At 43.1% G+C, this 27,572-nt stretch overlaps 1 long non-coding RNA gene across 1 annotated transcript in view; it reads right to left on the bottom strand.

The window, feature by feature from the left end:
• LOC138258717 (uncharacterized) overlaps positions 1–24,672 on the bottom strand; it is a 170,296-nt gene extending 145,624 nt beyond the window's left edge. The window contains exon 1 of the long non-coding RNA XR_011198522.1: positions 24,431–24,672. This is a non-coding gene — a long non-coding RNA (uncharacterized lncRNA). The remainder of the gene's footprint in view (positions 1–24,430) is intronic.
• Positions 24,673–27,572: the final 2,900 nt, after the last annotated feature.

The raw sequence follows: 27,572 nt of genomic DNA, 5'->3' as shown, positions 1-27,572 counted from the left end.
CTAACAATGTGCTTGCCATTTGGGATGGTCCCTACAGTGGATAACTGTAATACTTGGGGCACTGTATTTGCCGCGCTCTAGACAACCGCACATGGTACACCGACACTTGCCAGTTTGCCGAAGTGTTGAAACAAATTCAGGATGAATACAGGGCTGCCCCGGCCCTGGACTTGGGGATGCAACTAGTGGGCAATTTTGCCACAGTATCCTCAATTATTTTAAGTAATCTTAAAGGGGAAGCGGTCACACTAGCAGTGCGCATGAAGCTCCATGACGTTTCTCAACAGGGTCAGGAATGCAAGCTGCCTAAGGTTATCGCAGACACCTATTCTAGCATTGGTCAAGTTAGTTTAAGGGCCAGACCAACTAAACCACAGTTTTAGGGCAAATCTAATAAAGATTTTTCCATGCAAGTTCCTGAGGGTAATAAGAAACGCTGGGATAAAAAACAACAAACTCCTAAAAAAGAGAGGGGAGAATCTCCACGTATGGAGACTCCGCAGAATAGATAAAATCTCAGAATTAGAGATAATATAAAAACGCCTGCTAGATATCTATATACTGATACACGCCAATCTCGTTCCTTTCAGGACTCATCGGAAAAACAAAATGAGAGAGGTGGGCGATCAGAGTACGTTAAACCGAGACAGGAATCACAACGCTCATCTGAGGTTTCTGTTAAAAAGGAAGAAAAACCTGCCCAACAAAAACCCCAATTCAAAAAGAAAAAGGTGGCGGCAGTCACAATTCGACAAGCCACTCAGGAAGAGGGTCTTCTTGAAGAACGAGAAGTGGGCACTAGCACTGCTAGACAGCGCGGCAGAGGTCACAATAGTTTGCCGGAGTCTTCAAGAGCATTTGGAGGTGAAAGCAACTGATGACTTTATACAAGTAGAAACTGTGGACATGCGTGTCTCCAAGCCTGATAGGGTTATAAAGCAACGCTACAGCTAGAAGGAGACATTGAGCGCAAAATAGATACAATCTTTTGGGATCGCGTAGTGAACATATATGATGTTTTGTTGGCTGAACAGGATTGGCCACCTGAATTTGTCCATACCTGCCCATATGGAGAAGATGTTATTAAACCTTCTTTCTTGCCCCTTCTGGAGGAACTCGCTGAATCCTATGCCTTTGATTGGGCTTTGGCCCAGGTACCTGCGTTATATCATGTAATTCATATTAAAAATCAACCACAACCTCAGTATCCGATAAAACGTAATGCAAAAGCAACTGTGAGGGAAAATACTCACACAATTAGAGTACCAGGGCGTAATTGAACTCTGAAATCCATTATTCCTAGTAGCTAAACCGGACCATTCATATAGAATAGTCTTAGACTACAGACACTTAAGCAGTCATACATGCACATATGCTATGCAAACTTCACATAGCACAGCACTAATGAACAATATAGTGTGTAAAAAATACAAAACAACACTGGACATTTCCAATTGTTTCTTCTGCCAGAATATAGCACCTGAGAGTAGAGACTTAAAAAGTTTCAGTGCATTAAGCTCCCAGAAAAAAAATCTGTTGTTTACCCCACGGGTATAAGAACAGCCCAGGACTGTTCGCAGCACGTGTTACTGCAATTTTACACAAGAATGACCCTGAAGCATTGTCCTATGTAGATGATATTTATCTTACGGATGATGAATTACTACAACATTTAAGATGGGTAGCCCGCATTGTTGTTGGATTTGCTGAATTTGGCTACAAGTTTAACTTTAAAAAAAACTAAAATTGCCTTCCTCAGTGTCCTGGAATATGAACTGTCAAGTGAAGGAAAGAGCCTAGCGTCACAATTCTTGGAAAAATGCGCACAACTACAACCTCCAAGCACGATAAAAAAACTCGAATCACTATTGGGTTTCTTACATTTTGGCAGAATTTACATTCCAGATTATGCTTCACACATAAAACCTTTATAAGATTTGAAACATCCTGATTTTTTGAGTAAATTTTGGACAATTGAACACACATGCATTCTTAGAGAACTGCAGACAGACATGCTTGCAGCACAACATTTACACACAAGGGACAATAAAACTCATTTGGTCATCAGAGTAATTGCTGGTACCATCGATTTCAGCTATGTGACATTTAATGAAGGTGAGACAGTCCCGATTGCATACAAATCACACTTGTACTCAGCAGCAGAACAACGCTTTGCTCCCACAGAGAAAATACTCACTGCTGTACAGATGGTGGTCCTTAAAGAAAGACCTCTAGCCCAGGGCAAATTCATAGTTTCCCCAATTCCAGCCCTAGATGCTGTTACAAAAGCCAGCGTACCAAACGCAAAACCATTACATCCACGCTGGATACAATGGGCCATGTCTTTGACAGCCACTGATGTAGAGTACATTTTTTGACCCAAAATTACAAACTCAAGAATTTTTGCAGTATGAACTAGAATACCCAGTTCCAGCAAACACACTGCCTATCGAACAATATCATAGAGTCATGTACAACGATGGCTCTGCACAACCTGCAATTGGCACAAAGCACCAATATTCTGCTGCTTGCGCAGTCATAAGCGGCTATATGGAGGACAATACATTTTGTAACCCTACATACATTTACGCAAAACCTAGGGGATTGCACAGCCCAATTGGCAGAACTAAAAGCTCAGTTGATGGCACTGGAACACACGGATCCTGCACAGCCGACGCTGATTGTTTGTGATTCCTACTATTGTGTCCAGTCCTTTAATGAATACCTGCATTACCGGCGCCAGAATGGGTTCATAGATTCTAAAGGCAACACCATTAAACACAGAGTTCTGTGGGGGAAAGTAGCAGATCTGAACGAAACGCTACCAAATGTCCATGTTGTACACGCACTTGGACACCAGCACGTTGGAATACATGTTGCTGGGAATACATTGGCTGATGAAGCCGCAAAGTCAGCAGTGGTTGTGGCTGCTGTTGCTGCAGTAACTCGTTTGAGTTTAAAAAACGGACGCAGACATATGGGCTGCTTTGACAGCTATGGCAAATGGTACGCCCTATCCAAAAGGATTTCCTGACAAATATTCCTACCGAATGGGAGCTATGCTGATCGCTGAAGTTAATATACCAAGCGTAGGAGTACGAGATATTACCAACAGAGATATAAGATCACAATTGATTAAAGCAGCACATGAAGGGGTGGCATCTGCTCATGCTGGTGTGGCAGCTACATCCTCAATTGCACAAGCACGTTATTGGTGGACAGCCCTCTACAAAGAGACCAAGCAGTATGTCCTTTGCTGTGACATCTTCCAACAGATTAAAGTTTCAACTGCCAAATGCCCGCCGCAGACACACCTCTTGATTTCGAACAAACCCTTACAAGGTGTGTACTTGGACCACTGCGGATAGTGCATACAAGTATATATTAGTCGCTGTTGATTCCTGCTCCAGATTTTTATGGGCGTGGCCACAACACTCTGCTGACGTTTGGACTGTTATTAAAGATTTGAAAGTCATTATCGGTACATATGCGGTTGTGGCTTTCCACTCGGACCAGGGCCCTGCTTTCGCCTCAAGGGCATTCAGGGACACCATGGCTTTGTTGGATATCCAACTCTAGTACTTGTCTCCATTTCATCCTGAGGGAAATAGTGTTGTCGAGTGATTAAACTGTGATTTAAAGCAATCCTTAACAGCCACAGTCTTAGGTATGGGTCACAGTTGGTTAATCACCTGTATGGAGTTCAGAGAGCACTTAACAATCTGCCTAGAAGGTCCCTAGGGGGTCGTACTTCAAATGAGTGCCTGTTCGGAACTCAAATGTATGTTCCAGAGCTTGATGGTCCTACCGTGGGGGCGGCAGAAACACCTTTTGACATAAATGAACGTGTTACTGTCTTACAGGAATTGCAACAGTTCCGTGATGACAATTCTTCTATCAGTGCTGCCTCCACAGGAATCAAGGATGTGCCTGTTTCGCCTACCGGCTGGATTCCTAGAATCAGGGATCTAGTACGTGAAAAGGTTGCTGTGAAAAAGCAATTAGGTCCTTTTTACCGAGCCCCAGTCCCAGTCTTGGGGATACATGGCATCAGAACTGTAATTTTACCACCGTTGGCAGGTGCCATAGAAAATCGTTTTGTCTCCACCGACAATGCCAAACTACACCATGTGGCCGATCCTGCACAGCAGACCAAAAGGAACAGCCAGTAGTTCCCAAATCCCTCTCACTATTGGTCAAGAAGTTCCTTTACAAGGTGTAAGTAGCAACACTGACATCTTTCCGAGCTTGGGGAGGGTGGAAAATGATCTTGCATTGGTTCCACCAACATCGAATAATACAGAGATAATTGATCGATTTGATACAGCTTCAACACAAAAACGGACGGTGCTATTTTTTCTGTGCCACCGCGAGAAACACCAACTCCACCAACTAACACAGCTCCAGCTTTTGCACAAACTGCTTCTGGATATTTGACTGACATCAATGACGACGTCTCAGACTCATTCGCCTCTTCAACACTTGAACAGTCAAGAACACGCAAGCTAATGAACTGGCTTAAAATAACATACTTTATTTTTCCATGGAACTATCTATGGCTTTCCTTGACTGTACTAGCCTTCCTGCTTTGGATTGGCTTTGTTACCACTTTCTTTTTATTAATACATGGCCATTTTCTTCCTGCAAAATCAACAGTTGAATTGGTGGATGAGGTCTTAAAATCACATTTTTCATCACACAAAGTCTGAAGAGACTTATCTTTTGTGAACATTTCCGCAATACCAATTCCTGATGGGATTGTTTGGGATAAAGTAATATTTGATTTATACGATCCCACAGAGGTTATTCAAATACCATATGTGTTCAAACTATCTATGAATGTTATAATAATACCAGGTATTGTGTCTGATGATTGGGATGTGAAAACAGTTGATTCTAGGATGACTGAATTACAGTAATATACTGTATTTGAAAACAAAGATTTTTATCAATCTAAAGAAAATTATGGTGATATGTTTTGCTATAATTATTATGGGCACCATTTCATACACAGAGCGAGCAGCCTCAAAGCTGTTTTTAATTATACACAATGGGAACATTGTCCGACTCCACTACAAGGGAGATCAAAAACATATTCTGAAAAGTTTACATATTTTTCTGGGCATAATGCAAAAAATGCTGAGTCCTATTATTTTAAATTACCACCTACTAAAGATATACATATATCATTGACAAATACGAAATTTATATATTCAGAATCCTTTGTTTCCCGGTTGGCTACAGAAGGCTATGAATAGTGGCTAAAGTCAATTGACTTAAAAAGTGTATGGGGAACTAGACATTGGCAAATAAGGGGGAAGGAAGCCTTTTTCAGAGAATGCCTGATTCCTATACAAACGATATTCTTAAATGAAACAGTAGAACAAACAAGTTGTCTAGGCTTAGAAAAGATTAAAGAATTAAATACGCCCAGTATACCAGCCCCTGCAAAACTTTATAAATGACAAAAATATACAAATGCATCTGAAGACCAGCTCGATGAATGGGTCCAGAATGGTACATTTGATGTTTCACTGACACGTCCTGGCGGGTGGTTATTGTGGCCAGTAGATAGCAATGGGTGTCACCAACGTTTTATTAACTTCTCGGGGCGTTTTAGAACTAATAGGGCACACCCTCGCTATATATCATCTGAACATGCAGGTATAGTTACAACATACAGTGCAGGGAAACTATGCCAGCAATGGTTAAGAACTTCCTCACTAGATGCGGTTAGAGAACACCTCAGTCTCCTGTCTATTAATACTGATTTACAGAATTTCCTGTTATGCCCCAGAAAACACAGCAGAAAGCATTTCTTATATGAAGTATAGAATGAAATTTGGAAGCTTTCCCCACAAGAAGCATCTGCCCGGTTAAAGCAAATAGACCTGGAAAATCTGAAAAAGCCATTAGCTGTTGTGGATAATGGGATTAATACCCTGTCCGACCGAATATACACCTTAAATAACATTGTCTCTTCTGCTATAGACATTATACAAACAGATATGTCTTCTTTACACCATGGACAGAGTCAGCTAAGGTCCATTATGCAGTTGGGTTGAATACTTCAAAGATTGAAGGCGGGTTGCGTTCCCTGGCAGAATGTCAGCGCAAGGGAAATATTTTCCTCCTTTAATTTAACGCGACAACAACAACTAATGGTTAAGAAAGAAGCAACTTTTGTCATGCTAAACATTGAGAAATTCAAAAAGTTGCCTTTTACTGTGGCTGAAATACCAACTGCTGAGTGGCTAATACACAGGGTCATCAATCTGCCTATTTCTACACTTCAATTCACCTCCTTTTTAAAACACATTCTGGTAGGCAGATATGAAAGGCTGGGAGATAGTTACATCCATGAGGTGTGGGAGCTTCCCTTCTCATACAAATTCCTCAGTGGCATGAAAGAAGTCTTTCTTAGTGGTAATGAATGTGAGACTTTAGTCAGCCATTCGATGGTTTGTAAACAGCTGTCCTTGCATGGGGCGTATCTGAAGGGAGTTCCAGTCCCCTTGATTAGACCTGCGTTCTAGGTGCTTTCAAACAGCAGCAATGTCCTCCTCAACGGTGAAGACTGTTGTGGGATGCGGACCGGAATAGTTTATGTTGTTTCGGTCTCTAAGGTCGTTACATGCTGCGGAAATGTACTTTTATACCCCCACTAAAATAAAAGCGGTAGCTGACATTTGGCCTCACGTTGCTACTTCCAATGTGAATTTTGACAAGTTGAGCAGACTCAAGGCTTTATTGTTTCAAAAGCATGTGGCCCTTACATCTGCACGTGAGACCTATGCACTTCAGGTGGCAAGGTTGCCAGTAAAAATACAGTCCCTTTTAAGTACAAACTTTCCGAGACACTTTGGTGAACTTGTGGGACGGATATTTAATGCGTCCAGTACAACTGGAATCGCACATTTTTTTAAGGCTGATGGTTCTGGTTTCATTCACACCTTCTCCTCCATATTTGGTTTGATACCATGGGCCATCCATTCAGTTTTTTCTAGTATTTTCGGGGGATTTCCAATAACTTTGGCTTTATTAGCTGGCATTTTGCTGTTGCTATTTTTTATGCGCAATGGCTGTCCCTCCGCAAGAAGGAGGAATGGAAGCGCTCCCATCAGCGCAGCTGTGTCGTGAACGCATGATGCAGTATTTTGGAGCAACACTCCTGGAGCAATTGGAGCATGGCTGGTCTCTGTCATTAAGACTGGTTTTACAATGTGTGCAGCCCGTGTTTCGGTACCTCCCGTGCTCTTTCGAACACACATTGGAAATTTGTCTTTCTATGCAGCGCTTGCTTTCATTGGATGCTGATCTGTTGATGTGCTTGTTGAAGGCTCATTACCGGACATGCGCGTTGATGTTGCGTTTGCTACCGAAAGCTACTTATGAGTTGCCCTTCCTGGAGGATGTGGCTCGTGACTCATCATTGGGCACACCACGGAATGCTGCCTTGGGTGAAGCTGAGGATATGGAACACGAATGCTTCTTGATCCTTCTTGGCGATGCCTTTCCGACTTTAACACTAGCCGAAGTGGACGACTTCCTGTCCTCTATGGTCCCAGAATCGATTGGAAGTTTTCAAAAATAACTTTGCCTTTTTAAATTCCGTCTTTTTTGCCACATGTTCAAATTTGAAATTGTCCTTCTACATGCTCACGTGTCTCTTCGACTTGTCATATTCGACATTGATTTTTTACTCATATGTCTTAGGTTGAGCTTTTAGCAGTAATTTTATATGTCTTTAGGCTTTGAACCACCTTCAGCCGATAAGGGGAGGATGTTGTGCAACCATTTTAGCAATAGCTCCCTGCGCGTTATTTTAACATACTAGGCTAGGCCGCTGTGCACTTTAAACTAGATATATTTTTATTCTGCTTTATTTTATTATTGTTACAATAGCCACTTTCACAGTCTTGTTTAATTTTCTGGATATCTATCTGTTTTTGCCTAGGCCAGCACTCTGTTCTCAAACAATACATTCTTGCTCACTCTGTGCTTCTTCCAAGGCTATAGCATGGTACATTGCCGGTGAACGCGGTAGAAGTTTAGTCTCCAACATTTGTAGAAAATACACATCCTTACATAGGGACATTTTCTCAGAACATCAGCTGTGTTGTTATAAAAACACTTTCTTGTCCCTTACATGTTAGAGGGAGATTCCAGCCAGAAAACCACAACTGTATGCTGATTGCCGAATGCCTCACTATTGATGCTAACGCAGATCGCAGGCCTTTGCTCAGGTATGAGGGATTATATCTTCCCAGGGGAACCTGAAGGACAGAATTAGAGCTTAACATGCTGTGCTCTATTATAGCCTAGGTAGGAATTAGTCTATTGACCATAGTGACAATATGATAGCGCTATTTCTCTGCTTCACTCTTCTCGTCACCATTTTGTCATGTTGTGTCGTCCTGGTTATTGCAGCTCACGCTTTGATATCTAAGATCCAGTTGTTTTATTAAAATCATTATTGGAACATATACCGCCTCTGTTTGTCATTTATATATGAGACTAAGGTAACTGAGAGAAACGGATGAGACCTGAGTGACCACGGCTTCACTGAGAAACCAATTATGTCATGCGCTCGGCTGCCCAATCATCCCTGCCCTTGGGTAGAGATGAGGCACTGCTAGTTAGCCGGAGCAAAACCTGGATTGGAACGACAGGTGTCACCCACAGTGGGTCAGACTTAGTCTCCCACGCTGAGGGCGATTCTGACACTCAAAATCCAGTAGTCTCATTAGAATAATGAGAGCCTACGCGACACCCCTGCTGATAAGATCCAGCACAACATGAACAATAGTTTCTCTCTTAATATAGTATCAGTATAAGAAGACTGAGCTATGATTGTATGATCAACTCTGGTGAAAAATCACTATTTCCAGCTAAAAAAAACCTGCTGTATCAATCATTGGTACTCTTTGCAGGGGCCTCTTTCCTTGAATATATTTTCATTTTCCACAAAAATCATGAAACCTTCACTTGCACTCAATATGGATTGCCCATGAGCTAGATCTGCAGTGCAGGGACATGAGCTACCCCACCTGCTTTCTGAAGGAAGTACTCTTGAGAAGCTTCTTAATGTGGTAACTTTCAGTTTGGCTACGAAGACTTAATAAATGTATTTATTTAAGTCCCTGGTTGTCTTACGCCCTGATTCTTCTTTCTTGCAGGTGAATCTACCCACATTCTGGAGTAAGAGAGTGCCAGGATGTAGAAGTTTAGTAACAGTTGCCAGACACTGTGTTTGTTACTACACATCCATGAACTCTTTCCTTATCCCATTACTCATGCACTTCATACCTGTCTGTCGCTGGTCAATTCCATTAAATCAACAGGCTGCGCGCTAATGAGGAACGTATCAAGGATACGCACCTTTGTGGCAAAAGGGGTTGTTACCGTGCACTGGAAGACCACACATGCAGAGAACTGTCTGCCTATGGATTTGAAACAACAGCTTGGTAAAGCAGTTTTAGGACCTGTCAATTAGTGGCATTGAAGCCAAGTGCTTGCTATGGGAGAAAAGCTACTGGCAAATAAAAACAGCATTATCAAAAAGGCATCATTATTATTTATAAATCAACCATCTTTTACATTTTCCCATATGTGAATGTGCCTCAATCCAAGAAGGGCACTTCTTGTATAAACTGATGTGATTTGCACTTGGAGGTAAGGGTGCTCCCGCTTTGTCCTCCACAGTTTCCAGCACAGGTTGAGCATTGCCCTCTGCATTGCCCAAGAGCACAAGGACAAAGTGTTGTCTGCTATAGCCCCAGGGATGGGGCAGCGAGGCCCGTCTCCCATTCCAGAGGAGAGGCTGCAGAAGAAAGAGGAATCCCGTTGTCGTTCCTGGGGGCTTCCACCGAGTGCAGGTTGAGGAAATTCGATTTTTAATACGATCGTATCGACCCGCCATTTTGTGGCCCGCCGCCATTTTATGTTGCCTTCACTCAGGCAGCACAGCGAACGAAGTCCATTCTGCCTTTTCTGCTTATTCTGCAACATGGTGTTCAAAACAGCCTTCTGCCTCTATCTTTACAAGGCTGGTATTAAGGTCTGACCGAGTACACTAATCCCTGTCTGGTTTTCTAATCCTTGTTTCAACTATCTGTAGGCTCACACTATTCTCCGCCGATCTTATCTTATCGTCTGGCCTTCGCTGTCCTTTGCTAGTATTCTCTCATTTCACAACTGTCCTCCAAACGCACACAAAACTTATCGCACCACATGCAACTTCGTTGTGGATCAGTTAATGAATTAGTTCAAGGGAGGGGTGACAAACACAGCTGGAGGGGAGGCAACCTTAAGTCACTTGATACTTTGTTCTGTCTTGTTTTCCGACATTTCTATTGGCTCTGTTCTATCTTTACATTATTCTTACTGGCTCCTTTCTATGTGTTCTGGGAGTGTATGTAGTTAATAAATGGTTTTTATACGGTATATAAGATTGTGCGCCACAAAGTAAAGTGGCAGTCTCCTGAGAACATACCTTGTGTACTTCTTGGACAACTGTACTAGCTGCAGCTAATAAAATCTGATCTTTTACGCCTGACAGAGTGTCCCGTGTCTCTGTTAGTTGAGGCAGGTGAATCCAAGGAGATTTCAGGCGTACCCTGCGCCGCCAGGCCCATAAGGTTCTGGTTCTTCAACTGGCGCCCAACGTGGGGCGGCTTCAGCGGTACCGGTTCTGCCTGAAGGTCGTGAGGAACCCCGCAAGAAAATTCTGGAGGAATCGCGAGCCACGTCAAGCGACCCCTGTATGTCGAAGTGGTCCGAAGGTCTTTTTCAACGCGGTTACTCCTTCCTGACGGCTACTGACGACTGCTGCCCTGACTGCCGCCCTGCCTTGGCCCTTTCTTTGATGATGTATGGTAAAGCGAGACGATAGACGGGCCTCTGTTGGTGTAAGAAGACATCCTTAGTTAAGTATTTGGTGGGTCGCGCCCACAAATTTTGGTCTTTGTTTTGTCCTTAGGTCCTTAGATTTGGCCATTGCAGTGGCCAAAGCCGAGGGGTAAGTGCATTTGTGCTGTGTAAACTGAAAGTTTTACCCCCTTGATGTTTGTGAACAGCCAGTAAAAATCGTGAGATGTCTGGTCTGACTAAGTTTGGAAAACTTTGTTGCTTTGGTTGTAATAGGGACTCCCAGCTTGAGGACTCCTGTCCGATTCCTTCGGTTGGAACTCCCACATATGAGCTCTATTCTAAACATGGTGTTGGTCCTATTGCCTTTAATAAGACATGGACCCGATATACAAAGAAAGATGGTGTTTTAAAATGGCCAGAAAATGGTAGTTTCGAAACTGATGTGCTAGATAATTTAGAAGCAACGTTATTTAAAAGAAAAGCCCGGCCGGCAATGTTTGACTCTTTTCGCCTTTGGCGTAAGGAAGCCAAACAGAGAGAAATTAAACAAGCGAAACGAGATAGGAAAACACAGGGAATGACGATTATACAGGCTGCTCAGCAATTCAAAGATGATGAAATAGATAATGCAATGGAAATTTCAGACAGACAGCATCGAATGGCAATAGATAAATGCTATCCGACGTTGCCTATCTCTTCCCTTGATAAGAGAAAAGATTTTGAGGAAGATTCCTTAATGTCCCACTTATTGAAATTGCCTCCGCCCTATGTACAAGGTGCTAATGCACCCCCGATGTTACAGCCTGTTCAGCCGCCAGTTGTGCTTCCGCCTGCTCCAGCTTTTCCACATTTGCCTCCTCAAGTATTGCCTATGCCAGCTTTGCCTTTAACTCCTTTGCCTTCTGCTCCTTTGGCAATTCCTAATGCTCCTTTAGTTAATTCACCTAATACCTTGTCCCCTATCCTTATGTCAAATTCTCCATCTATGCGTAAGCGATTTTTAGATACTGTCTCTGGTCTCTTATCACCTTTCTTTGAAGCTTTAAACGTGTCTCCAGCTTTTTCTCGAAGACAGTCTCGTAGTCAATTCCCAGACTCCGAAGAGCGAGAAAAATTGGACTCACTTGCTTGTAGATGGATCAAGAAGGGTCCCCAATATAGTACGTCTGATATTATGTCCACCTTTCTGCAATGGAATGCACCTACGCAGAGATATGTTTTTAAAGTTATGTGCGATACTCTCGCTAAAGAATGGGAGGATATGAATTTGGGTTCGGTCCCACAGGATCTGTTAGATGTTCAGGCTGACTTTGACAAAGGACTTATTGTGGGTCCTAAGGTTGAAAACGCTGTCAGAACACTTATTTCTTTCAGATCCCTATTGTTCTCACAGACTTTTCCTGATTCTGATCCTTCAGTTAGGACAGCACTGAAAAACTATCCCATGAGAGAGGTTTCTCCAATATGGAAGGAAGAAGTTGCAGCAGCAGGTGCTAATCCAGCTATTCCTGCGCATTTTCAGCGCATATGGATACATGTCCCCTGGAAAAGGTCTGAAGTTTTAGCACTTAAACAGTCACTACCAGATCCACGCAAAAATCCTGCTGGTTACTATAAAGAGTTGTCGCAAACAGTTGATGCATGTACTATGAATCTAGCAGATATTGACATGTTGATGGGAAATGTAGTTCCACAGACAATATGGGCTAAAATTCGTAGAGAGGATCACGCTCAAGAATTAAGCGGCGATTGGAACGCTATTATTGCCGCAGATAGAGGTCAAGTAGGTGGTGCAAAGCCCGATGCTTTGATCTCAGAACTCCCTGGTAGGATTATTACATTAATGAAAACAATGATGCCTGCTTTGAGAGTTAATTGGGATAAGCTAGCAGCATGTAAACAAAAGAAAGATGAAAGTGTTTCCGATTTCTTTACCCGATTCGAGGAGACATTCATTGATCACAGTGGTCAAGATATGGCTACAGAAGGGGGACAGCGATTATTTGTGGATAAGTTCGTATATAACTTGCTTCCTGAACTATCACACAAGCTAAAAGACTCCGAGAGTTCATGGGCAGTTTCTTCTTCCGCCCAGATATTGGCTACTGCACAATATTATGAAAATAGAGACAAAGAAGAAAGGGAAAAACAAGAGAAAAAGACGAAAGAATTAAAAACTAAAGTTCTCTTGCAACAGGCTTATCCTCCTCGTTATGTTCAGCCTCAGTTTCAACAGCCTCCGCAGTTTCAGAGGTTGTATCAAAAGCCTGAACCATTCATTCCAAGACCTTTGCTAGGTCCCAATCAATGTGCTTATTGTAGGGAGGAAGGTCATTTTAAGAACAGTTGTCCGGCATTGTTGCAGCGTAATGGAGCAACATCTGCTTCACGAGGTCGTGGTGGTCTTCAGTCGGCAAATAGAGGTAGAGGTCGAGGTGTGTTAACCCAAGGGCAGCGTTCTTTTGTTCCTCCAAATTCCGGAAATTACTTTGATCAGCAAAATGTTAGGTCTACACAGTATTACAGTGAGGATCAGTATATTGAAGGAGGGAATGAAAGTCTTCATTTTGAATAGGACAGCCATGGACAAAGTAAGGGGGTTACGTCAATTCCAGTGGATCAGAATGGACCTTATGTTAATGTCACTACAATGGGTGTTTCAGAGCCATTTCTTTTAGATACTGGTGCCATGAGAAGCTCTATCATTCATTCTAAACTCCCTGGCGCACCTTTGTCTGGCTTAACGAATGTATCTGTAGGATTTTCTGGCGCCCCTGTTCGCAATCCAGTTTCTTGCCCTTTGCCTGTTTCAATAGGCCCTTATGATTTAGAAGCTCCGCTTCTTCTGACGAATGGTTGTGGTGAAAATCTGTTGGGTTTAGATCTATTAAAAAGAATGCATGCTACGATATATTGTTCACCTTCTGGTGTATACCTCACTCTAGGACAGAAAATGACTAGTCCAATGTACTTATCAAAAGATCAATTCCCACCTGAATTGCTTTCTCTTCCCGAAACGCTTTGGGCTACGGGTCCGAATGACGTTGGTTGTCTTGAGATCCCACCTTATGTTGTTACTCTTAAGCCCAATGCTGAAATGCCACGTATTCCGCAATACAGAATCTCTACTGAAGGTGAGAAAGCACTTCTGGAAATTGTCCATGATTTGATTCAGAAGGGTGTGGTTGAGGAAACGAGAGGAAATACATGTAACAGTCCTGTTCTTCCGGTTCTTAAACGCACTGATCCTTCTCAGCCTCCTGTTTATCGTTTTGTAATTGATCTTCGGGAGGTAAACAAGATTGTCGTACCGCAGTTTCCTGTAGTCCCAGATATCACTGCTCTGTTGACGATGATACCTTCTACAGCGACTTGGTTTTCAGTTATTGATTTAAAGAATGCTTTCTTTAGTATTCCCATCGCCGAAGAGAGTAGAGATATTTTTGGTTTTTCCCTCGGAGGCCGAAGCTTCCGGTTTAAACGCGCACCTCAAGGTTATTGTGAAAGTCCCTCTATTTACAGTCAAGCTCTAAAATGTCATCTTGATGCCTTTTCCTTACCGTCCGGTGCCGCTCTCATTCAGTACATGGATGACTTATTAGTTGCCGCTGATTCAGAGGAGATTTGCAAAAACGTGACCGTTGCACTGTTGCGTCATTTGTTTGATCTAAATCACAAGGTTTCTCCTTCTAAATTACAATATGTCTGTCGCGAGGTGACTTATTTGGGTCATCTCTTGTCAAAGGAGGGACGACGATTGACCCCCGAACGAATTCAGGCAATTGCACAAATGTCAGTGCCATCCACACAAAGAGAGGTACGTGCCTTTTTGGGCATTACTTCTTATTGTAGACAGTGGATTCCGAGTTTCTCTTTATTGGCTAAACCGCTGTTGGCGCTAACTTTAAAAGATACGCCTCAGCCTCTTCCGTGGACTGACGAATGTCAGAAGAGTTTTACTGATTTGCGTATTGCTTTGTGTTCTGCTCCTGTATTGGGTACTCCTGATTACAGTAAGCCCTTTACGCTCTATGTCCACGAAAGAGAGGGTTGTGCATTGTCAGTCTTAACGCAGCGTTTTGGAGATCAACAGCGACCATGCGCATATTTCTCAGCTACGTTAGATCCAGTAGCTAAAGCATTGCCTAGTTGTCTTAAGGCGACAGCGGCAGCAGCAATTTCTATTCGACAGTCTGCTGGAGTAGTGCTAGATAATACTCTCATTGTTATGGTGCCACATGCAGTGGATACTTTACTAAATAGGACAAAAACGCAGCATCTTACGAGTGCTCGGTTGTCCGGATATGAGCTGACGCTTTTGGCTAGTCACATACACATCAAACGATGTAATACCCTGAATCCAGCTACTTTGTTGCCTCTTCCAGAAGAGAGAGATGTCTCTGAACAGCATGATTGTTTTCTCCGTACTGAAGAAGAGACTAAGGGTAGAATTGACCTAAAAGACACGCCATTAGTGAATCCAGATGGAACACTATGGGTAGATGGTTCTTGTTTCAAGCTCCCGAATGGAGATACAGTTTCAGCCTACGCTATTACTACTTTGCATACGATTGTGGAGACAGCACGCATTAGACATAATTCAGCTCAGGCAGCTGAATTGATAGCCTTAACTAGAGCGTGTGTGTTATCCAAAGGAAAAAGAGTAAACGTGTACACTGATAGCCAATACGCTTTTGGTGTAGCGTTTAACTTTGGGCGTTTATGGAAGGAAAGAGGATTCTTTACTTCCCATGGTACTAAGATACAACATGGTCAATTAGTGACTGAACTTCTTGAGTCACTTACAATGCCTACTCAGATAGCGATCGTGAAGTGTAGTGCACACAAAAAGATTGTGGACGATGTTGGTCGAGGAAATGCATTTGCAGATGAGGTAGCGAAAAAGACAGCCAGAGACAACACAAGTCGAATGTATGTTGCAGGTCCCGCAAACTGCGTAAGAGAAAAGGGAATGTGTGAAGATACAGTAGAGAGTGTGAAATCAATTCAAGGAGAGGCTACGGAGAATGAGTTGAGAAAGTGGAAGGAAAGTACAGGAATGTTAGATGAGATGGGATGTTGGGTTGAATTATCAGAACATCAACGTTGGCTGTTACCAGATGCTTATGTACTACCTGTAGTTACTATGGCACATGGTCCAGCTCACCTAAGTGCAAAAGGAATATGTAAACTTCTGGCTCCAGTGTGGCAAAATGAGGGGATCCCAAAGTGTGCAAATAATGTAGTAAAACATTGTATTGTTTGCTTGATGTACAATCCGGGAAAGGGAACCCCAACTCCAGCAGGTCATTTTGCTCCTCCGACATATCCATTTGAGGTGTTGCAGATCGATTATATTCACATGGAACGATGCAACAACCTCAAATATGTTCTGGTGGTAGTATGTGCTTTTTCTAGATGGGTAGAAGCCTACCCTCTGAAGGACAATACTGCTTTATCAACTGCCAAAATACTTTTGAAAGAATTCTTCCCTAGGTTTGGTTTGCCGCGCATTGTCTGGAGTGACAATGGGAGCGAATTTGTGGGTCAAGTCATGCAAAAAGTTTGTGCAGGTCTTGGCATAAAACAGAAGTTCCACGCGGCGAATCACCCACAGTCGGCTGGTTTAGTAGAATGCTACAATGGAACCTTGAAGCTTAAAATTGCTAAGGTGCAAGCTAGCACAGGACTTAATTGGCCTGATGCTTTACCATTGGCTCTTCTGTCCACCAGAACAGCAGTACACTCTCGTTTGGGGCTTAGCCCTTACGAAGTGATATTTGGTCGCCCAGCTAATGTATGGGGAGTTCCTCGCCCTAAGAAATACTCAGACTTGCCATACCCGATGTTGATTGACTACTTGCATGACCTTACAACTAAATTGCGTGTTCTTCATCAACAGGTTCAGAGTGCTCTACCAGAGGCTTCCACAGACCCAGGTCATTCCATCCGACCAGGTGACTGGGTCTGCACGAAAAATTTCCAACGACAGAGAAATTTGGAGCCCAGATGGAGAGAGCCACGTCTGGTTCTTTTGACCACAAGAACAGCAGTTAAAGTCGAAGGAAAGAAAAACTGGGTGCATGCCGTGCACTGCAAGAAAGTGCCTTTGCCCTTGCCTTTCGATCAGTGGGTCCGTAGAGGCATCAGTGACTCTGAAAGTGAGAAAGTTCCGCAATTTGTACCATTCAGTGATGCGCGTCTAATTGGAACACTTTCTGAGAAAGAGGACGACGACATCCTTCAAGAAGCAATACCATCGCATCGTCGCTTGAACACGACAAATCCAGGAACATTGTTTCAAAACCAGACTGCCTCTGGACAGGAACGCTATAATTTGAGACCAAGACCAAAGAACTTGTAAATTTCTCTCCTATGTAGTACTCTATCCCGGTTGCAGGGTCACGGTAGGAGTCTTAGTTACGACCTGAGTAAGTGGCAATAGGCCTGCAGGACCTCACAGTGTCATAGGACGGTAGATAATCGTGACTACAGTGATTGAGGAAGATTGCTGTGAGCATCCACTTAGAAAGATGGAGGCTACATTAGATAAAAGAGAAAGTAAAAATATAAAGAATAATTGTAAAGAAATATATAGTCGTTGTAGTATTGCTCTATGCGTCATTATATTGTCGTGTATTCTTTTGGCATCTGTAAACTGGATCATTATTACTCTGCAGCAAAAAGTTGTCTCTTCTCCTACCTCTACATCTTCTTCTACTATCTCTCCGCACCTATTTCACACTCTTCCCCAGCATGAACTCATCAGAAGAACTGAATACTTTAACAATTCCTTCGTCCAGTTGTTACATCAACATCAGTTAGTGATCAATACAACTGACTGTTGGGTGTGTGGACTCATACCACATACGGTAGAAAAAGGAATGCCATATTTAGTTCTTCCATTCTCCTATGAAGGTTCCGCTTGGGCTTATTTTGTCATTTTCAATAATGCATATCAAAGTAAAATTAAACAACCTGTCAGTTCACATAGTGTTGGTTCAGATTTCAGTCATAGTTTATTGATAAAGGGAATGGTAGCTATGGCTAAAATCATGGAAAAAAGTGAAGCTTCCATAGATGAAAGAAAAGCATACACCAATTGGAACATAACTAATTACATTTCCAGCCTCAATGATAAGGTTAAGCAAGGAAAATCTCCTCCGATACGGGTCATACCCCAACAAGGAAATTTCTGTCTGCAAATAAATGGTAGAACTCCAAACACCGGACAAAGAGAAAGTTTATGTTCCCATACATATGTTTATTCAGCCCTGAATTCACTGCCGTTAGTACCATCTCAAGGTACATACTTCGTTTGCCACGATAGGGCTTATACATGGTTGCCAGCTGATTTCTCTGGTACTTGTTATATAGCCTTTCTTCTTCCCCCTACATACACCGCTCCTGCGAACCATCATAAAAATAGATATGGCAGAGGGATTGTGGATTCGAAAGACACAGCAGGACAAGAGGGAGGAGATTTCCTCAAAGGATTTCTTCCCTTCTGGGGTCCAATGGCCAACAGCAGAAATATAAGGCAATTGGTTCGTGTCGTAGAAACCACCATAGACATCACTGTAGGAGCTTTAAGTAACATTACAGCTGAACTACAGGCTGATCGTCTTATGACCTTGCAGAACCGTGTTGCCTTAGACTTTGTTCTTGCGGACCGTGGTGGAGTATGCAAATTGATCAGATCAAGTTGCTGTATTTTCATACCTAATGACGCTCCGACAGTATACCAAGCTATCTCTAAGTTACACATAATCTCCGAGTCGATTCATCAGGACGAAGGAGATTGGTCCTTTTCAGAGTGGTTTTGGGAATTACTGTCCAAATGGGGTTGGAAGGTATTGACATTCTTTGGAGTAATTTTAGCTTTTATATTCTCTTGTTGTCTTTGTATGCACTGCGGTCCTGCCATCTGCAACCTATGTGCTACTGCATGTATTCCCAAACCCAAGTCACAAAGAGCAGAGAATATCAAAATGATGGTACAGCAACAGCTTGATGACCTCATGGCCATAGACATCGACTCAGATTAACATGAGTTTGTGTATCTTGCCTGAGTTCTGGCAAAAGGAGGGTCTGAGGAAATTCGATTTTTAATACGATCGTATCGACCCGCCATTTTGTGGCCCGCCGCCATTTTATGTTGCCTTCACTCAGGCAGCACAGCGAACGAAGTCCATTCTGCCTTTTCTGCTTATTCTGCAACATGGTGTTCAAAACAGCCTTCTGCCTCTATCTTTACAAGGCTGGTATTAAGGTCTGACCGAGTACACTAATCCCTGTCTGGTTTTCTAATCCTTGTTTCAACTATCTGTGGGCTCACACTATTCTCCGCCGATCTTATCTTATCGTCTGGCCTTCGCTGTCCTTTGCTAGTATTCTCTCATTTCACAACTGTCCTCCAAACGCACACAAAACTTATCGCACCACATGCAACTTCGTTGTGGATCAGTTAATGAATTAGTTCAAGGGAGGGGTGACAAACACAGCTGGAGGGGAGGCAACCTTAAGTCACTTGATACTTTGTTCTGTCTTGTTTTCCGACATTTCTATTGGCTCTGTTCTATCTTTACATTATTCTTACTGGCTCCTTTCTATGTGTTCTGGGAGTGTATGTAGTTAATAAATGGTTTTTATACGGTATATAAGATTGTGCGCCACAAAGTAAAGTGGCAGTCTCCTGAGAACATACCTTGTGTACTTCTTGGACAACTGTACTAGCTGCAGCTAATAAAATCTGATCTTTTACGCCTGACAGAGTGTCCCGTGTCTCTGTTAGTTGAGGCAGGTGAATCCAAGGAGATTTCAGGCGTACCCTGCGCCGCCAGGCCCATAAGGTTCTGGTTCTTCAAGGTGAAGTGCCCCCGGGGCACAAACAGGTGCTCCCTTCCAAAGTCAGGGCTAGGGAGACAGCCGCACTCTGCTCCCCAGGCCCTCTTCCACTATCAGGGCCTGGTGAGCGGGCCACATTTGTAGTAATTTGTTAAACTAATGATTATGTGTTATGTATCTGGCTTTATTAATGATTGTAGGACCGTAGGTTAGCAAGGTCTGGGCCTACTTGCACAGTCTCATGTTAAGCTGCACTGTTTAAAGTTTTACTATGAGAAATGTATGCTTCGAAAGATTAATACATGCATTGTTTTAGCTGAGTTGACCAAACATAGCAGTTATAACTTTCTTTTGAGAATTGCTTGTTAGATAATCTTGTCACAGTAACAGAAACAATGTATAGTTTAGTGTGTGAGAAAGCGATGTTCCTAGGAGATGGCAATGGAGGCACTGACCAGCATGTGGACCGATACAAAATTGTTACCTGATGAGTCTGGTGATGGGAACAGGAAAAGAGGTGCCAATACTCGACGTGTGAACGATAGTTTAGTAGAATCTTAGATTTGGAGCTTTATTGCCTTAATATGAACACTTTAAATAACATTGATATGCAATTAATAATAACACTTTGTGATTAATGACGGCCACTCAGGTGGGCACATTGTCCAAGTCACCCATTATTTTTTATGTTAGCCTATTTCGATGCAAACTCAACTCAAAATTCATTAATATTTATTAGCAATAAACTCAGAGCTCACACTTTTAGGGGACATCTTCAAGGTGCACAAACTAGAACCTGCAGGTCCTGTGGCCAAAGCCCGCCGACCCGCACCCCACTCCAACCCAGAGCAGGAACCACAAACCAGGTGTTTTAGGGGCAGCTGCACCGTGTGTTGCAGGCAGCTACCCCCACCCTCTACGGTTTGTGCAGATGAGGGGGACCTATTGGGGTCTCACCGCTGAAGTTGGCAGCAGGCGAGTCCCTCCCACCCACTCTGAAGACATCCGGGGGGGGGACATTGGTTCAGCTCGCTGCCCGTAGTTCACTCAGTGGAGTGAAGAGGGCACACAGGTGTTTTGCCCCCTACCCCTAATTCTAGTTATCCCAATGGGGGTGTTTATGGTGACCCGTGATGGTTTTCGTACCCTCACTCCTTGTTAGCCACATTCTTTGCACAGTAATGTTTTGTACTTATGATGTTTTGACACCTTCATGTAGGTGGTGCTTTTGTTGGTTCCTGTACATGTTGCCCTTACCCATTGGACTATTTTCCTCATTACCTATGCTGGAGGATATGCTCTAATTTGTGATGTCATTTTGCCTTGCTGTACTAACTAGCATTTCAGAATCTGCATTACCTGCACTGGGGACAATTTATTCATTCTATGTGCATTCAGAATGAAATCTTGGCATTCATGACAACATGTTTATTATGACATGTGCCAGAGGGGAATGTTTCATTTTTATGTACATTCATGATAGTGTCTTGGTATCTCTGATTATATATTTATTATGACATGTGCATTTCTCTGGATACTGACAACCTGACTACTGCTGTTGTGGCAGAGTTCCAGTAACCTATATGTTTGCCTAACTACTGCTTGTTCTTGCATAGTACTAGTAACCTACATGATGTACTGACAACTGCTTGAGTAGCAGGGTATTACTGATACAGGTTGCGTTTGGTCCAATGTTGTTTTGATCAGTTCAGTTTATTTTTATATAACATGCTGTTGTGTTTCCTTTGTGATGCATTTATTGTATCACTTGTGTTGTGTGTGTTGTGCAAATGCTTTACAAATGACCTCTGGGATAAGTCTGACTGCTCGTGCCCAGCTACCAAGGGGGTGAGCAGGGGTTATCTTGGGTGTGTAACTCCCTCGCCCTGACTAGAATGGTGAGTTCTGCCTGGCTGAGGTGCATGTCCTAGCCAACCAGAAATCCATTTCTAACAGCAGTGTTTGTAAGGTCACGTGCTGAAGACCAACAGCCTGATTATAGATTAGAATAGCCTTCGCAGAAATTTCTGACAGAAATATTGAGCCCTAAATATCGTATACATGTATATCATCCTATTGAGTGTAGCCCAACAGCCTAAATGTATATCAGAATACTGTTAGCAAAAATAGCATATGGTAGCAAGCAATATTGAGTCCTTAATATTGTTTACAAAAATATAATCTCATTGGGTGTAGATGTTCACTTAATAGCTTCAATCGGGTCATATTATTGTGGGTAATATTTACGACACAGTACTTCTATCATTATATTTTGGTTACGTTATTCTGGTACCATACCTTAGCAACTGTAATCTGCTCCTCCTTGGTTCCCACCTGTCCCTGGGGTGTCCTGTCCTGCACTACCAGCTCCTGGCTTTATTTCCACCCTATTATCGGCTGTACTCTTCCCTCTACTTGAGTCCCTGTAGCCATGTCTGTTCACAGGGGAGAATGGTGTGCAGAGATAGGAGTTTGGGGCTTGATCAAGCATCCTCTTACACATTTACAAAGTGAATCTGGAAGAAAACCAGGTGGCCCCAATTTCACCAGAGCTGTCAGGATGGTCTAGCAGGGCGTCCCAATACCCCCACCGGCACAAGCAAAGTATTCTTAAAATTGATCACTGAGCATCTTTTGTATGTGCTAATTTCGAGTCTACTCGATAAATAAACCAAATAACATTGTATTAATGTATGTATTAGATAGTAGATATTCAACATTTATCAGAACAAAGGGGAAATAACAGGATGCAGCATATGGAAAATGTACAGTTAGTATAACTATTACTAAATGCACAAACCACGCCAATTGTTTAAAATTATGAGAGGCATGAGAAAAGTGCATAGAATATATGTTTTTTTGACACATAGCACTGAGAAGAAGAGTGCTCAAAGAATACAGTCAACAAAATTGTCAGTTAGATTAAAGCTACTTGCTGATTACTGTGTTAGTAGACAATTAACTATAGCTGGGTTTCAGTCTGAACTGTGTGCATAGTGTTTTCCATGTTCAGGACACAATAATGGGGGGACTTTGAATCTGTCTAGGTCCAGCATACAAGCTCCTTAAATATACATGAATGCAAATGGAGAATGAAGTTCCTAAAAGAACCAGAAAAAGGAAACGGAACAGGCAGTAGGTCAGGAGGAGTCTGGGCAAGCAGATCAGGGAATCTGATTGCTCAGAACCAAGAGCCCTCACACACCCGGATGGGTGTCATGCTTCATCATTTCCCACTGTACTTTAAATGTGGAGGCTGAACTTAGGGGAAGTCGGGCAGGCCAACAGCCTCTTTCCTCGAAATGACACCGTAAAACTTGGAAGGCAATTGGCCACTCCTCTCCAACGCAAATAAATGATCAGCCTTGCAAGGAACCCTAGGTTCGCTATCTAAGTTTTATGGTGTCATTTTAAGAAAAGAGGCTCATGGCCTGCCCGACTTCCACTTGGCTAACCCACCACATTTAGAGTACAGTGGGAGATGGGATTTCTGATGGTGAAACCACTGCTAATTCTGCCTTTGGGATCACCCTTATGGCATACTCCCATGGGTGGGAATAGTGAGGATGAGGTACCCAATTTAAGATGGCCCCCTGACAGCATTAACACTGGCACTGTCTGACTGGGACCACCGTGTAAACCATGGCAATGCCAGGTAAAAACAGTCATTGAATGCCCCCCAGGCACTGGGAGAAAACTTCCAGCTCAAGGAGGACATTACTTATTGTATTTGTGAAGACTGAAGTCTACCTAAAGAAATAACACAAATTACCACAGATCTGGCAAGCCATCATGACATGGCAGACAGGCAGTCGTCTCAACCCATCGTACGCCGCAGCTCCAGCCAGGTATGTGAGAGCCATTGGTGAGCTAATGTCTGCAAGAAAAGTGGGCAACTCTAAATCTGACAGCACAATCTGTCTAATGTGGCAGAGTTGTGTCACACATGCTGGAACGGATCCAGGTTGCCTAATGTTAATTCAGCACAGCATGACTTTCAGCAGGCCATTATAGTTTTTTTTTTGGTCATAAAGTCCTATTTTCACTTTTAACGTGGATCCAATTATTGTTCTATCATTGTCTTTCAATGAAGGCAGCCCATACGGTTCAGGGTTGTTTACTCTTGACCTGCATCCAGCGTCCAATCCATGGTCACAGAAATGTGTTGTCTGGAAGTTCAATTTAGGGTGTTCCTATTGGAGCAGGGCCAAGGCTGGATTGCTGTTCCCCGCCTGGAGTGGTGCAGCGGGCAAAAAATAATGAACTGCGACGAGGCCCAAGCGGTTGCTTGTGGCTGAGACTTTTGCAATCATTCACCAATCACCTTTTGTTATTTCACAGAAATCCAACAGAGTTTCTATTACTCCTTCCAGAGGTTAAAACATATACCATCCCTGCCCGCTGAAGACAACCTCCGGTTTGTCTCTGTCTTCAAGCATTACGCCAAGCGTTTGGGGTTGGACTGGCCTATTGGGCAAGCTGGCAGTTCCTGGAGGGCTGGTCTAACAGGCCAGTGCGTGGCTCGTTTTTTGAGTGTTTGTGGGCCTGTTTTATGATCTAGTGGGACGTTTTTTTCTGGTTTTAGCACAAACATTGCCTGTAGCAAGCACAAATGCATGCAGCCACCCATATCTTGCAAAATACATATACAGCTTAATTTACAAGTCCAAAACTGCCTTGATTTGCAAACATAGACCACTTTTTTAACTACCTGGTTCGCTATTAGGGGTCCACTTTTATTTTGGTGCTGCCGCTTTTCTTCTGTCCCAATCTGACCTTGCAAAAGTTAATTCAAGGAGGTTTAGAAAGTCTAGACCAGTTGCTGTTTGTCGATTATAACATCCGCGCCAGGAGCACCGTCTTATTATTCCATATGTATGGCTTCTGCGAGGGGCGCGGACCGGTGGAATGAATGCCACGGTCACTCTATCTGTGCTCTCCCACCCACTCACGAAGGCCTTTCTTTGTTCTGATTATTTGTACTGCGCAGTCGTCTCCTCGCCGCCTCCTCACGTCGGTTTAAAGAGGCCATCTGCGAAAGGCGCTCTCTGACTGGGAACGGACAGCTGGTAGTGATTTTGAAATGAAACGAGCACCGGGCTGTGTCCGGGGGAGATCTGATCAACAAGAGAAAATGCAGGGGTGTGTAGGTCTTTCTGACGGAGCACGAGCGTTTCTTTCAGACGTCAGCGCCGGACCTTTAGAGTGAGAGCATATATACAGAGGCACACAGTGCATTAAATGGGCCGGTACTGGCCGGTACGGAGTACCGGGCACTTTTTTTTATTTTGAGAGGGAGAGTACCTGCTCTTCTCAAGAAAAACGCAGTACTTTTAATTGGAGAGTACCAGCACTTCTCAGAAACAAGCAGGTACTCTGGTACAGAGTACCTGCACTTCTAATTTCCCCTTTCAAGCACTGGAGGCACAACCATCCGTTGTGCAGCAAGTTCCGTGGCACCTGAGCCCAGCAATGTGTGGGGGTCCTGCGCCCCACTTCTGCCTTCTTTTTTCAACTACTCACCCAATATACATCTAGGTAAGCACATTTCCCTGCTTTCTTTAGGGCCCATATCACTCTTACTGCGCTTCTCCTCCCGTAAGCACACCTCTCTGTGTGGTCTTTTGCACATACGTTCAAGCATGTGTTTCACTTGCACAGCGCATTGCAAACACACCAGACACATCTGTTATTGTTACATTCCCAATAGTCACCCAGGAAGACACAACACTTCTCTGAGAGATGACTCAGCCAGAATGTTAAATTACCTCTGAAGGAACCACATGGCCTCTAGGACCTGTGTTAGACCTCGAAGACTTAAAGCAGCAGACAAAGAAGGAAGCAACCCACTGCCTATTAGTCATTCAACCACAAACAGCCGAAACATTTAAGTTTATTAGACGTTTCCCCCAGATAGATACTTAACCTCATTTGAGGCACAGCACTCACTTGGTTCACCTGACTCACTTCCTACCTCTCTTGGTGCTCTTTCAGTGTTTTCTTGTGAGTCTCCCCAGGTGTATCGGAGGTACTGGATTGTTGTATCAGTGTCTTAGTGTGAAAGTTTTATCAATGTCTCAGTATGATGTTTTATTGACGCCTTAGCATGACTGCCCCTCTTTTTTTTCCCAGTAACTAAACGGATGCCTTTCTCCTTCAGCTTCTAATCTCTTCACGTCGTATTCATATGGTGCCAAGAAGGTATTTGTATGAGTACTCCACAAAAATACAAATGCTGACCCTTCAGTCGGTGGATATTCCTAAAAGTTGAGGCTTTCCACTTCTTTCTCATCAACACCTCAATTGGCAATGTTACCCTCTCATATGGCTTTTATTGTCACCTATTGACTGGGGGCATTCATAGGTTTTTCTCCATTTCCTCCATCTTTCACATCCAGACCATAGTCCTTAACTATCTCATAGTCTTCAGATATTAGAGGACTGTCTACTCCTCATCCTCACCTCAATGAAGACAGAAATAATCTGCTTCCTGGCAGCCTCTGTCCTGCATCCCCCCTTACACTCAGAATAACTTGACTACCGACAAATTATCATACTCTCCCTCTGCTGGAAATCTGGGCTTACATTTTGAGAAATGAATGCCTCCGGCACCAAATGGTTTCCTTTATCAGGTCCAGGGCGGACGTTTCATGGTTCCAGACATTGAATATACAACAAAAGTGGCCACACGCTTCTAATACTCTCTGGAATCCAGTATTATCACCATGTTGAGTACAAACCTGATGACTGCATGATCTTCTGTAGTAGGTGTATATTTTTCTTCTCTTGCAAAATCAAACCTTACATACTCACCCTGAACACAAGCACCTAAACTACTGCCACAAGGATGGTTGCAAATCTCCTAAATCCCTCTGCAAAACTGTAGCGCTTGCCTTCAAGACAATAGACACCACCTCACCCCTCTTCCTTTTCCACAATATTTTCTGTAATGCTCCAGATCAGCAGCCTATCTGCACCAATCTGTGCGTAAGCTACTATGTGCTCCATCTGTAGGTCACTTGCATCAGTCTAGTGGAATGCCCTGCTTGGTGAACATGGAGTCATATCCTCCACTGTTGCATTCAAATCCGAGCCTTAGGACACTCCACTCAATACCATTCTAAATCTGAGGGCAAGCTATAACATCCAGTACCTGTCCCCAATTCCTAAAACCAACCTAAATCCGAGGACCAGCTCTAAAACCTAACAACTAACATTTCTCCCCAACTCCTCAAAACCATTGTTAATTTGAGGACCTTCTAGTCAACTACATAATACTTTATGTTAATATCTTGTGTAATAATTATTCATGCATTGCACCATGTCACCTGGACCATTATTTTATGTAATAATTATGTGCAATTTAAATACATATATAAATTATGGCTATATGGCCCGCCATGTGATCGGGCATGGTGGGATGGCCAACCTTTTATTTTTAAAAACAACCTTCAACACAAGAATTGGTATCTGAAAAACGAAAGTTCAGTGTGCCTGACCTGTCGAGAGCTATCTGTCAGATATCCGTTTTTCCTCCTCCAAACCTGTTCTGGTAAAAATGGTGTTGGAAGCCAAACCCTATACATGACTGCCAATGATGCCTGAAGTTCTGCTGCGGCTGGTGACAGAACTGACTAAGGCCCTCCTTTCGGAAACAAAGACGCAAACATGTTGATAAGGCAGGAGAAAAGCTTGATGGGTGGAAAGGACATCAACTGGCTTTTGGAAGGGACTCCTTACCAATTACCTCTTAATGACCTCATAATGTTCTTCTGCACATTGCCACCAGGCATAGGAAAGGTCAACAAAATGTAAACTTGCAGCAAAGAATTGTGAACAAATTTACAATTGTC

The sequence above is a fragment of the Pleurodeles waltl genome, chromosome 9 (assembly GCF_031143425.1).
Source record: "Pleurodeles waltl isolate 20211129_DDA chromosome 9, aPleWal1.hap1.20221129, whole genome shotgun sequence".
In the NCBI taxonomy this organism is placed as follows: Eukaryota; Metazoa; Chordata; class Amphibia; order Caudata; family Salamandridae; genus Pleurodeles; species Pleurodeles waltl.
This window is presented reverse-complemented; position numbering and strand designations above follow the sequence as displayed.